The sequence below is a fragment of the Urocitellus parryii genome, chromosome Y (assembly GCF_045843805.1).
Source record: "Urocitellus parryii isolate mUroPar1 chromosome Y, mUroPar1.hap1, whole genome shotgun sequence".
Classification (NCBI taxonomy): Eukaryota; Metazoa; Chordata; class Mammalia; order Rodentia; family Sciuridae; genus Urocitellus; species Urocitellus parryii.
Genome location: NC_135548.1, coordinates 28406556 through 28421218, shown reverse-complemented (window position 1 = coordinate 28421218; position 14663 = coordinate 28406556). Strand labels below are relative to the sequence as shown.

Here is a 14663-nt window from a genome sequence, read left to right as displayed (position 1 = left end):
GAATTGGGAAAAGGACAAGACAGAATCCAAATCCCAGGTCTTGAGCTCTTATTACATTTTCTTTCTTCAAGCCTGCTTGCTTATCAAATGGAAATAACAATATATATTTTGCATTTCATATGATTAAATGAATTAATAATATGCAAAGCATCCACCATAGTTCCTGCCAGAGTAGATGCTCAATAAATTGTAACTATTATTTTAATTTATGTTTAGTAAATGTTTAAAGGAATGAACAATAAATTGAGGAAAATAGAAGAATGGCAAAATGAAAAATAGGCTCATGTACTCTAATATTCTGAGACAAGCAATATGCCATCATTCACTGAACTAAATACCAAAGAAAATTAATTACATATCACGTGCCATAAAATAAAACAATTTAAAATTTGGATTTAATATGCAATCTCTATAATAGTAAGCTTCTTCAGGTCACTAGTGTTCAATTATATCAGCTATGGCATCTACCCAGAAAATTTCAAAACTTCAAAACAAAGTATATCTGGACCATTTTGAATTTAAGAGTGTCTCTAATAGTACGCTAATAAGACTGTGAGCTGAAAGGAACACAAATAATCTACGTAAGCTAGGTAGGGTGGTGCACACCTGTAATTCCAACACTTGGGAGGCTGAGACAGGAGGATTGTTACATTCAAAGCCAGCCTGTGCAGTTTAGCAAGATCCTGTCTCCAAAAAAAAAAAAAAAAAAGGGGGTGGGGTGGGGCTGGAGATGTGGAGATGTAACTCAAAGATTTAGTTCAAACCCAAGTACTGCAAAAAAAAAAAAAAAAAAAAAAACTATATAGCCTCTTTACACGACACCTGATAGAGACTAATTTTGTAAAACTAAATCCTTTGGAGTAGCCCCTAGTAAATGCTAAAGATATTTATAGATTAGTGCTAGATACATTACTAGTCTAAGAAAATATCAACATTTACAATTTACAATACATTCAGAATAATTAAGATTCCTAAAATCAGTATCTTATAAATCACAAATTCCTAGGCAATTAAGTATGGTACTTAAATTATTAAATACATTTTTAAATGTATTTAAAAAGTTGAAATACACTATGATAAATTTTAAAACAAAATACCAGTAGCAGACACAGTCTTTTCATTCGTATGTTTTTTTTTTTAAAGACAATTTTAGACGAGGTCAATTTTCAGGGATTATTCTCAATACTACCATCACTTAATATAATGTCAATCAAACTTAGTGGCATGTCCTAACAGGAAGCTGGCATCCTGTTAGTCTACTGTCTTGGAACTGAAATCACCTAACTAAGGTAGTTAATGCTTTAGAAAACCTGGTATAAAAATTATGAAAATGTCAGGACAATGGAAAGTGTTGGTTATTTCTTTCAGACTTCAATTACAAAAAAACAAACCAGATGGCAAGTTTGAAACCACAGAAGGAAAAGAAATAACTCAGAAGTGCTCTTTTCTACTACAGTAGTCCTCCTGATCCACAGGGGATATGTTTCAATATCCTCAGTGGATGCCTGAAACCATAGAAAATACTATTTTTACACCATGTTCTTTCCTATACAAGTTAAATTTATAAATTAGTCACAGTAAGAGATTAACAGTAGTCACTAATAATAATAAAACACTTTTGGCGATAAGCTATATTAAAATCGCCAGTGTCACTACTCTTGTACTTTGGGGCCATTATTAAGTAAAATAAGTGGTACTTGAACAAAGGCCCTGTGATCCTGCAACAGCAGATCTGATGACTGAGATGGCTTCTAAGGGACTAGCACAGGTACCATGCACACATTGGACAAGGGAATAATGTGTTTCCTACACAGGATGTAAAGGTATGGTGTGATATTTTATCATGCTACTCAAAACCTTACTCAATTTAAAAAATCTTACGTTTCATATACACCTTATATATTCAGGTTACAGTTATTTATTCATGTATTGAAATACTGAAAATTGAACCCAGGGCATTTAATCACTGAGCCACATCTTCAACCCTTTTTATTTTGAGGCAAGGTCTTTCTTGAGTTGTCAAGGCTGGCCTTGAAATTGGAAGCTTCCTGCTTCAGCTTCTGAAAGAACTGGGATTACATGGTAGTGATTTTATACAATACTTTTATCACACCTACATTTTAACTGTGACCTGTCACATGAGGTCAGATACAGAATTTTCCACTATGGCATTATGTTGGCACTCAAAAGATTCAGATTTTTCAGCATTTCAGATTTTATACTTTTGAATTAAATATGTTCAACCTATATGACACAATCATCTAGGTAAAAACTTACTAAGCTAAATTGTGTCTTTTAGGGATCCCAAATTAAACAATCATCTGAAAGTTTGGACTGATATGACACAAAGAAGAAAAGTTCAATTTTCAATTTTATTAGAAAAATAATTTTGAATCCTCACATATATGTATCACTGAATCACAACTACTTCTTTATAAAGTCACTTTCTATAACAGACACAAATGATGTTGATGATATGAACATATATCAATTACAAGGTCATAATTCTCTTCATTATCTGTTTATAAGGCATTTAACCATTTAAAATTATGACAATTGCCCTGAAAAACTTCCTAAATTTTCCTTCGAAAATCTCCAACATTTCATACTATCAATGAAGAGTTAATTTTAGAATATAAGATTTATGGAACAATGACCAAATTCTGAGAAAAAAAAAAAAGTGGAGATTCAATTTTTATAAAACTAGCAGTATATTTCAGGCTTCAATTCCATGAGATCTTAAAATGTATTGAAAATTCAATTGATACCTTGTGTCAACTATTTTTTTTTTACTATAACCAAAGTTTATCTAAGAATGTGGTGAATTAGTAGTATGAGTAGGTTAGCAAAAAAAAAAAAAAAAAAAAAAAAAAAAGAGTAATAGAATAAAACTTGGCAAAGATACTTTAAGGGTGATCACCTGCAAAGGTTTCCCATCAATCTTGTCACCTTTATCGTCACCATGAAGACAAGACCAATAGAATAAAAAAATCATCTATAGGGGCTGGGGATCTGGCTCAAGCGGTAGCGCTCTCGCCTGGCATGCATGCAGCCCGGGTTCGATCCTCAGCACCACATACAAGACAAAGATATTATTTCCTCCAAAAACTAAAAAATAAATATTAAAAAAATTCTCTCTCTCTCTCTCTCTCTCTCTCTCAAAAAAATCATCTACAAGTATAACCATCTTCCATCTATATACTTATAAATTTATTGCACAGCTGTTTGTACTTCTGTGAGTTGTCATGAATCTTTTCCATGTGATGTCATCTTAAAAAATAAAAGTGGCAGAAAAGTGGCTACTGACAGAATTAGTTCCAGGTCAGACAAATATTTAAAAATAATGAAATAGCAAACCAAGCAGTATTCAATAGTGCTTGATTATAGAGTATTAAAAATAAAAACAAAAAACTACTAGATCTTATTTTGTAAAATAAACTTTTGAAATAAAAGACTAAAGATTAATATAGGTTATAAATATGCCAGAAAACTTACTGTCTAGTTTGCGAGATGACAACTCACAAACTAAAGGCACAAAGAGATATTTATTTAAAAGAATGTAATCCTTAGTGTAAATGAAAAAAAAAAGAAAATGAAAATGAAAAAATATAAGGGCTTAGTGGAAGTTGTTTTAAATATAAGAATCAATGTGGTTTGACATGTTTGTAACCCAGCCAGTCAAAACAACTATTATAAGTCATAGATGAGTTACAACTATCAATCTTGAACTCACTACGATTTAGTAGATACTGTAACAGTCAAAAGGAAGTGTAGGGGGACAGGAAGATGAAAGGAAAGAAGATCTGAATAGAATTGTATAAAAAGAGGTTGGGACAAGAATATCAAGAAGTCACAGTCAGAAGTGAGAGAGATGTGAAAAAGCAGCAGAGATTCTCCTGCTGGCTAAATACCATGACTATTGCCTGTCTTATGATCCATGTGGCAACAACTTGAGGGACAGCTTGTAGGAGCTGAAAGCTGTCTTCTGAAAGCCAAAAGAGAATTCAGTTTTTGAATTCTGCTAACAATTAGTGAGCCTGTAAGAGGACCTTGGGCTTAATGCTAGATCATAACCTTGACACACATAAACTATGATAATAAATTTGCATTTTTTTAAAAAGCTGACTTTGGGGTAATTCATTATATAGCAACAGAAACTATTTCATGCTTTAAAACCAAGAAAATACTTTTTTTCCATGTTACTGCTTATAGTTTTCCTCTATACTAAACATTTGCTTTTCAAACAATGTGGATTTTTCTATATAATCTAGCAAAACAGCTTCCAGTTTCATGAAACCTGAATACTCCAAATCTGTAAAACAAAAACAACAAACAAACAATCAATCCACATTACCTGAAAGTTTATTTGGTTGGATTTAAAATATAACTCAAAAAGAAAAACTACATTTAAAAGGATATTTCCCTATTATTTTGGAATCATATTTTTAAAACTTACTCTTTGGAAAATGTTTATTATATTCCACTTTTAGGAAAAATGATACACATTTAACATACTTACTTTCTTGAGTATTTATGTTACTCACTGAACTATATCATAATTAGAATTCATTACATTGTGAAAGCATATTCTCTCAGTCTCAACATTTTATACAACATGTAACATGCAGAAAAAGAAGACAGACTAATCTCCCAATCAAAATAAAATACATAAGAATATGTAATAATAGTTTTCCAAAATAACAATTTGTCTACACGGCTAAATCTGCTATCTAATAGGAGTAAAGTTGAGAGAAGTTGTTGGTACAATTATTTATCATACAATTAGAGGGCCAAATAAGGTGCTATGTATTTTTTTCACAATGTAACAAAATTTTCTTCTGTGCTTTTGTCAACCAGGAAATGCACTAAATAAATTTCTAAACACTCAGAATAGATGTTCATATTATATCATCAGCTGCTTTATTAAATATTTTTGTATAATTCTAAATAAAGTATTATCTTTAAAAAGAAATCTATTTTTAAAAAAGGAATCTACTTTAAGTTAGCCTACCTTCCACATTCAAAGTCCCCATTTTAGATTCCAGGAAATCAAATAATGTGCTTGGTGCTGATGGCCTTGCATTTCCTAGGTCTTCTTCATCTTCAGATCTTATTCGACCCCTTCCTTTTCCTCTACCTTAAGATTTAAAAGTAAGACATACATACATATATATATATATATACGTGTGTATGTGTGTGTGTATGTATGTGTATTTATATATATTCTATATGGAAAAATGGAAGGAGAAAAAAGCATTAAAATACAATCAGCAATCATTTCAAGCAGGATGTTACATATATTTCTTTTCATTATTTTTCCGTATATTCTTTTAATAATAAGAAAACTTTTAAATGATTATATTATATAGTACATTCAACCAATTTTGTACCATTGTCCCAGATACAAAACATCTATAAAAATTACTCACAACAATACAACACTTATGGCAACTTTTAAATAATTATTATGTTAACAGAATTGAGAACTTTTAACTTAATGGGTTAATCCCCTAAATGAGTTATCCAGAAATTTAAATTTGCTTATATATATTATATTTAAAAGAAAAAATTATAATAGAATTCATCATTATATTCAAACATGCATATAATTTGATCAATCTCATTTCCCAGTACCTTCTCTTTCCCTCTTGCTCTGCTATACTAATCTCTCTTCTGTTATTAATATTTTAATTTTTGTATAGTTACCTATATTATATAATTATAAATATATGGGATTAACTTTGGTAAATTTGGACATGCACACAGTAAAATTTGGTAGATTTAATTCCCTATTAATTCCAGATTCCCTTCCTTCCTCTACTCTACGGTTTCCTATTTTCCTAAGATACCCCAACTTCCCCACTTTTAAAAATTATTTTTCTCTCTGGCTTCCACATATAAAACATTCAACCCTTGGCTTTCTGAGAATGGCTTATTTTATTTAGCATAATGTTCTCTAGTTCCATCCATCTACCAGCAAATGACAATTTCATTCTTCTTTATACCTGAGTAAAATTCCTTGTTTTTAAAATAAAGGAATGAGACTTGAAAAATTACCTAATACCTTTGACCATGCAATAATTAAAAAACACCACCAAATAAAATTTATATTCTTCTTAATTTTAAACAGTGTACAAAATGTTGTTATTTATATAAGTGGCACAGTTCTAGAAAAAATTAATAGAACTAGTCACTCAATGTCATATTTTCTCTGCTGCTCATACTAACCCTATTAAATAAGGTACCATTAGACATACTTTATATAAGGACAGAGAGACTCAAAATAATCTGCAAACATATCTATGGTTCCAAGCTCACAATCCTTCCATTCACCATGCTACATAAAGTTACAGTACTCACAGTGATAAAACTCAGCCTCTTTTGATAAAATATATTACTCTAAAAGCCAGCAATAATATCTGGCACATTGCCTGTTAAGTTATACCTCTTAGAGGTGGACCCGTAACAGGTTTCTGTTTATTGCCGTTAAGAAGTACATTCAATGCTGCCTCTAAGTTGTTGCCATTATCCATAAGAGCTTGCCTCGATGCTTCCTTACTGAAGCCCATTTCTGTTATGTGCTTCAGTGCCTTTTCATCAACCTATAAGGAGTAAGAGAAAGCTGTGCTGACAGTCAGTAAATAAAGTGAGGTATATATTTTTAATTATTCACTGTTGTTTAACTCAAAATTACATCTCATATTTATGGAAAATAATACACTAATGTAACATTCACTTGCTATTTATTCATACTAAAAGTCAAGAAGAATCTGTATAAAATGTATTATGCCTTGAGTACTCTAACTTAGCAAGTTCCATTGCAAATGCAAAACTAAGAAAAAAAATTTTATATTAAAATAAGATGTTTGAAAATAATATAATGAAGAGAAAACTACTCAGTGAATATTTTTATGGTAAAAAAAATGAAAAATTTTTGATAGTTCTCCATCAAAAAAAAAAGAAATATAATTTATATAGCACCTTTCTAAAAACTCAAAGACAGATCAAGGGTATTTTTTAAAAAATATTAATTTTGTGGTTGATTCTTTAGTCTTACCAGTTCTCTGTAGACACCCTCATGTTTCCCCTCTGATTTGGCTGACTTTTCTTTTTGTAAAACTTCCCTGTTTCGGTTACCAACAGCACTCATATTGAGATTACTTCTGGCACTACCACCACCTCCTCCAAATGTCTTGGTCTTTAGGACAAGAGAAACATAAAAGAGGTGTAAGTAAACAGCATTTAAAAATAGCCTTAAAAACCAAGTCACTACTAAAAAAATCTGGTGAAATTAAGTAATTAAAAGTTTCTTAATTATGTTTTTTACATGGAAAAGTGAAACAGCTTGTTCTTTTTAAACAGCACAAGTCACAGACAAGTATTAGCCATCTTTTCCTCTCACAAGTCAGGTTGCCTTTCAGTCTCTCCAAGGAAATAAACTTAACTATACAACAATATAAAAGAAAATAAAATAAGTATTATAAAGATTAGATGTCAAATGATTCTAGGATAAAATTCATGACTGATAAAACTGGAACTGGTTTCTAAATCCACCTACAAGGCCAGGTTATACTTAGCAAGATTCTAAACCTATGTCCATGGTCTAGGAATATGATTCTATAGTGGCAGAAAGTAAACAAAAATAAATTTAAACACTGTATTAAAACTACTAATTTATTATCTACATTATCCTATGTTATTTCTTACCAACTACATTTAAAAAACTTTTAGATCTATATTCCTTATTTTGTCTCACTTACTTGAAAAACTTATAATTAAATTTGAAACTTTACTTTAATCCAATTTTTTCTTTTCAAAACTTATGAAGAAATAACCATGAAGAACTTTGTTTTGGAAAGATACAAATTCATGTATAGCATTCACACTGCTACTTATATAACAGCAAATTAAATATATGGTTACATAATATTTTAAAGCTCCAACAGCTTTAGCATAAATTGAATAAGTTAAAACTTATTAGACATTTTATTAGAGATAATGATCAATTTAATGATCATTTTAAACTTAAAATGATTATAATAATAAAATATTTCAGATATAAGTGTATACAACACTAGGAAATTACCTTGAATCATAAAAAAGTAGAACCAGAAAAACAAAAATATCATGTTAAATGAACATTAAAAGATTAATAAATATCTCCATTGAGTAGTTGCTACCCCACAATATTTAAGTTGAATTCAAATCAAAATTAAAATTATATATTCAAAGACCAAAAACATCAACTGATTTCTTCAATTTTGGGGTTGTGAAATTCCAACAAAACTGAAGGCAGGTATGGTAGCACACACCTATGATCCTAGCTACTTGGGAAACTGAGGCAAAATAATTACTTAAACCCATGAGTTTTTTTTAAGACCAGCCTGGGCAACATGGAGAGACAGCATTTCAAAAAAAATTGAAATATCTTGATAGCCATTACTTGTTTGAATGCAAAGAATAATACAGGGTTATATTAATGGGATACAAAGGTTAGAGATAGGAGACGATTTAATACAGTTAAGTACACAGGCTTTGGACTAGCTAGACAAGGCTTATGCTAATCTTTGCTCAGTCACCTATTATCTCCTGTCCTCAGGCAAATCACTTTCCACTGAGCCTCAGGTTTTCCATTCTTAAAAGAGCAATGAGAAAAACTACCTTGAGAGGATTAAATGACACCATCAATAGGAAGTGATTATCTCTGTAACTGGCACAGGGAAAACACTCAATAACAGATAGTAATTACTATTTTGGATCATATCTAGAACATAGTTACCTGAAAAGTCTGGAGGCTGACCTCTTCCAAATTAAATACACTTCTGGAATTTATGTTCTGTAACTCCAAAAGTGCTTTTTCTTTTGACAATGAAATAGCCCCAATTTCTAGACACATTTCCTTATTATTTTATTTCCATTTTATGAATTAAGGAATAGGATAAACAGCACTTTCAGAATCAGATTTTTTTGCTGCTTTAAAATGGTTCTTAATCAAAACACATAAAAGTATCCAGAACAGTCACAATTACCTACCATGTAACTGGTATTGCCTTTTATGAACCACATCATCTGTTCACAATATGTGAGTGATGTATATGTGGAATCATCATAACTGTGAAGTTCAAGGGGGCTCTCAAAGATACCTAGCAATCTTACTGTATTTCCCTAACCCATTTGTTCTCACATTTTAAACCACTGTCTTAAATGTTTTCCTCACTTCTCAATCCTCCAACACCTTTTCCCCTCATTGTTACTGTTGTCTTGCTCCATTTTATACTTAAAAATTGAAATAATCATTGAAGAACCCACACATGTTTTCATTACAACAAGAGGAATGTAGAAGGGATGAATAAATCTCCACCACTAGTCATAAGTCTTTTCACTTGTCCTTGACAGGTTCCTCACTCCCTTCTCCATGATACATTTTCTGCATTCTCTTGTTTCTATTACTGATCACAGCATGGCTGGTTCAGCTTCTTCCATCCAAACTCTTAAGACTGAAATGCTACTGAGCTCTTACCCTCTTCTATTCTCTATAAACACTCATTCCTTTGGTGATCTCATTTGGTTTGATGACTTTAAATATCATTTGCATGCCTAAAGTAACTCTGAAATGCATGTATCTATTCCAAAGCTGTTTTCAACTATAGTCTTCTCACTGTCTATTAAACATTACTACATGCATGTCTAAAACGTACCACAATATTTACATGTTCTTCATCTAAACCATCATTTTTTCCCCTTGGGTTACTTCAATATGTGACTTACTTAATTCTAATCCTCCTCTTCTACAACCTAGTCTGAACACAGCAGCCAGAATTAATCTTTTAAAATGTATGTCAGTAGAAGGTATTATTGTGCTCAAACCCCTCAAAGAGTTCCCATTTCTCTCTGAATGAAGGCTAATGTTTTTACAATGGTTTGTAGCATGCCACATAAGCTGACCTCCTTTTTTTCTCTTGTCTTTTACTTATCATCTCTTCACTGTTTCCATGATCTCCTTTGCTTTCCTTGAACACATGTCCCTGCTTTATAGTGTTTGCAATGGCCCCTCCAATATCTGGATTACTCTTCTTCAGCAACAACACAGCTAATTCTCCTACATCCTACAAATCTTCTACTATATTTAAAATTGCAGCATGTAATTTACATATTTGATATATTTATATTATTGATGATACAAATTTTATGTTTTGCATATATTAATCCTAGAACTGTTACTGGGTAACCTTGGGCAACTTGCTAATTGGTTAGTTTTAAGCCTCCACTAACTCTCTCATATGTAAATTAAGAAGTTCTGAAGTCTGTTTTAGTTCTTAAAAAATATGATCAATTACCAAGAATTTGTGGAGAAAATGTTATCAATTAGGCCTAAAAAATGAAGCAATTAAAACGTGAACTGGGCTGGGGATGTGGCTCAAGCGGTAGCGCGCTCGCCTAGCATGCGTGTGGCCCGGGTTCAATCCTCAGCACCACATACAAAGATGTTGTGTCCGCAGAAAAATAAAAAATAAATATTAAAATTCTCTCTCTCTCTCTCAAAAAAAAGTAAACAAACAAACAAACAAAAAAAATATGTGAACTATGCTCCAATAAAGAGCCAGCTATAAAAAAAGTTACTCATAATCATTAAGGAACATCTATTTAGTTTCTAGTATCTTCTTGTGAAACTCCATAATTTTAATATCTTCTGGAAAAAATAAATATATTTCATATAAATTAAGTGAAATATTAATTTAAGAAATGTTAATTTTTTTAATAAAAGGTACTTCAGAAAACAGTGCATAAAAAAGAATAGCAACAGCCATGTTTATTTAGAGCTTTGAACAACAAAATGTCAGGATCTCATCCAAGTACTAGCAACTGTTCTAAATGTCTTAGAAATTGTTAATTTAACTCCCACAGTAACCATATGAAGTAGGTAATCCTACGGTTCCTGATTTTCACAGATGATGAAAGTTGGGGTACAAAAAGCACCATTTAAGATTATGAGCAATATATACTTCCAAGATGTCTGATTCCAGAGCTTATGTTTTGGCTCCTACTCTAGACTGATGATTAGGAAGACACTGCAGGAAGAACAACTATATTTCAACAAGTCTTCTACTTAAAATGTGAAATTAAATAGATGAAAGCAATTGTTAGCTAAGCTTTTATTATGGTTCTGGAATAAAGGAAACTATTCTAACTCATTGGTAAGAAAAGTCTAAGCAACTAACTCAAGAACTTAAATTTTTTATCAAAGACTAATCAAATACCTATTCCAAATAAGCAATAAATTCAAAATAATTAAAATAGAACCTTTGGCTAACAATAGTGTAAAATGGAGTGTGAATATATGTGTGTGTGTGTGTGTGTGTGTGTGTGTGTGTGTGTGTGTATGTAAAAACACATATAACCCAAAGATAAAAATTACTTCAAATTGAATAAAATTAAGAAAGAAAATAACAAAAATGTTGATGCTCATCCATTGACATATCCTCAGAAGTTACTATTCCTCAGAAGCTGCTATTATGTGGGAAAATGGTAACTAACCCAAACAATAACCCTCTGCTACATAAAAAGTGTTGGGTTCAGTTGTTACACTGTTAAGAAGAAAAACAAAAGGGAAAATAAAAAGATGATTTGCTTTTAATTCTTGCACCAAAGGAGTCTTATTAAGGAAGTTGGGGCCTAATCCCACATGATGGAGATTGGGGCCTACTTTTTCTTCTATTAGACACAGGGTCTCTGGTTTTATTCCTAAGTCCTTGATCCATTTTGAGTTTTGTGCATGGTGAGAGATAGGGGTTTAATTTCATTTTGTAAATGGGATGGACACCAACTAAAAAGTTTCTTCTCAGCAAAAGAAACAATCTGTGAGGTGAATAAAGAGCTTACATCTTGGGAGCAAATCTTTACTCCTCACACATCAGATAGAGTACTAATCTCTAGGGTATATAAAGAACTCAAAAACAAATAAAACAAATAACCCAAAAAAACAAGTAACCCAATCAATAAATGGGCCAAGGACCTGAAGAGACACTTCTCAGAAGATGATATACAGTCAATCAGCAAATAGACGAAAACTTGTTCATCATCACTAGCAATTAGAGAAATGTAAATCAAAACCACTCTAAGATTTCATCTCACTCCAGTCAGAATGGCAGTTATTATGAAGACAAACAACAATAAGTGTTGGCAAGTATGTGTGGGAAAAGATACATTCATTGATGGTGAGACTGCAAATTGGTGCAGCCAATATGGAAAGCAGGATAGAGATTCCTTGGAAAATTGGGAATGGAACCACCATTTGACCCAGCTATCCCACTCCTCAGTCTATACCCAAAGGATTTAAAAACAACATACTACAGGGACACAGCCACATTAATGTTTATAGCAGCACAATTTACAATAACTAAACTGTGGAACCAACCTAGATGCCCTTCAATAGATAAGTGGATAAAAACAACAACAAAAAAATGTGGCATATACACACAGTGGAATATTACTCAGCAATAAAAGAGAATAAAATCATGGCATTTGCAGGTAAATGGTTGGAGTTAGAGAAGATAATGCTAAGTGAAGTTAGCCAATCCCAGAAAACCAGATACCAAACGTTTTCTCTGATAAGGAGGTTGATTCATAGTGGGATAGGGAGAGGGAACATGAGAGGAACTCTAAATAGGACAGAGGGGTTGGAGGGGGAGGGGTCATGGGGTTACAAATGATGGTGGAATGTGCTGGACATTATTATCCAAAGTACATGTATGAAGACACAAATTGGCGTGAATATACTTTGTATATAACCAGAGATATGAAAAATTGTGCTCTATATGTGTAATAAGACTTGTAATGCATTCTTCTGTCATACATAAATTAAGAAAAAAAGAAAGGTAATTTGCTAGGAAGAAGAATTTATTACAATTGCCAAGGAGATTTGGAAAAAGAACACAAGAATAATATGTGTAAGCTTAAGACCCCATGAGGTGACAAAGCATTTTTTACTTATGAAATATGCAAGAATATTGTCATAGGTTTGCTGAATATCTTAGGTGAAAAGATAATAACAATCATGAGTGATCTAAATAGAAAATAATGATAAGAAATAAGAGAGATTTGTGACTATTTAATTTCTTACTTCTTTACTCTTTGCAACTTCTGCAATAGTGGCAGTCCTTTGCTTTTCAAATTCATCATTATCATTTGTAGGTTTAACAGGCATTGTAACTTTCAATGTCTTTCATCTATCAAGCTCTCTGGTATCCACTTGGACATGAGATACACACTTCTGGTAAAATAGTAAAAAGAAATCCAGTAATTTCAAAAGAGATTAAAAGGTTTTCATTAGAAAGCAATACCTCTTGAAAAGAAATGTTTGTATACATTTCAATAGCTGAGAATCTACAAAAATAAGATTCCACCCCACAAATCTACAAAAAAAATTGAGAAAACAGTAGTAAATTGATTAAAGTAACTTTTCAGTAATTTAATCAGAAAATTAAATTAAAGATACACACAAATGTGGTCCTCTGAATCAGGGGATGCATATATTGAAGCAAGGAATCTAAGTTTCACTTTTGGATAATCGCTTAAAACAATTTGAGATTTCACATGGTCTATAGTAATCAAAAGGAAAGTTAAATTTGATTCTGTAAGTAAGAGCTCAATTTCCATATTATGCCACAATATCTATATAAGAATTATGTTATAGTTATTTTAACAAGTTTCTGAACTTTAAAATCAAAAACAAAAAACCATACCCTCTGCCTCAATCAGGCTGCAAACATTCATTATTTGTAATTTATGAAAGAGACATATTATCACCAAATTCCTCACAGGTAAATTCTTACAAATATGTCATTTATCATCTTCAAATATAAGTTACTAGAAACTTTCTACTTTGTTTTCTTTCTGGGGATTTTTATTACACTGTGAGAATATCATAAACATGGACTATATATTAGGACTTCATGCTTCCTTTTATCTTGACTATCCATTGTTCCAAAACACAGAATAAGATCAACATATTTTTAAAATATTTTCAAAACAGTCACAATGCAAGAATAACTCTAAGTACACTATATGAAGAGGTTTTTGAAGAGGATGACAGTCAACTGATCTTACTCATCTGATAAACTAGATCATTTTTATAGCAAATTAAACACACACACACACACACACACACACACACAAAACCATGTTATAGAAATGTAGTTTTCTGTTTTCTAACTTTATGTCCTCAGCTCATATTTACTCTGAGCCAGCACTTGTAAAGAACAAATCCAAGGCAGATTTACCAAGAGTTAAATTTTGGTGATTTCATGAGAAGAGCTAGCTGTCACAGGGATTGCCCTTGGATTTGCCAGGGATAAAACAGGAAAGGCTGGAGGACACTGATGTGAATGCAATTTGATTCTAAGCACAATGAGGAAGATAAAAGATACTGGCTAGCAGAGGAGCTACCTCAAGGTAGTATTTTGTAGCAAAGGAGACTGAAAAATAGAAAGTAGACAGAAAAATTTTCAGTTGTGTAGAAGAATGAGGGCTGCTGTGGGTGAATGCCAACTGGCAATAAAATTAAATCTAACTGAAATGGGTATTTAGAGTGAGGAAGAAGAGCAGACTTCTGAAAAATTATGGCATATTTTAGTCTTTCTACTTTTGAATATCCCATTGAAAAA

At 31.8% G+C, this 14663-nt stretch overlaps 1 pseudogene; it reads right to left on the bottom strand.

The window, feature by feature from the left end:
• The window catches only part of LOC144251071 (tudor domain-containing protein 3-like), a 125881-nt pseudogene that overhangs the window by 48265 nt on the left and 62953 nt on the right, over window positions 1–14663 (bottom strand).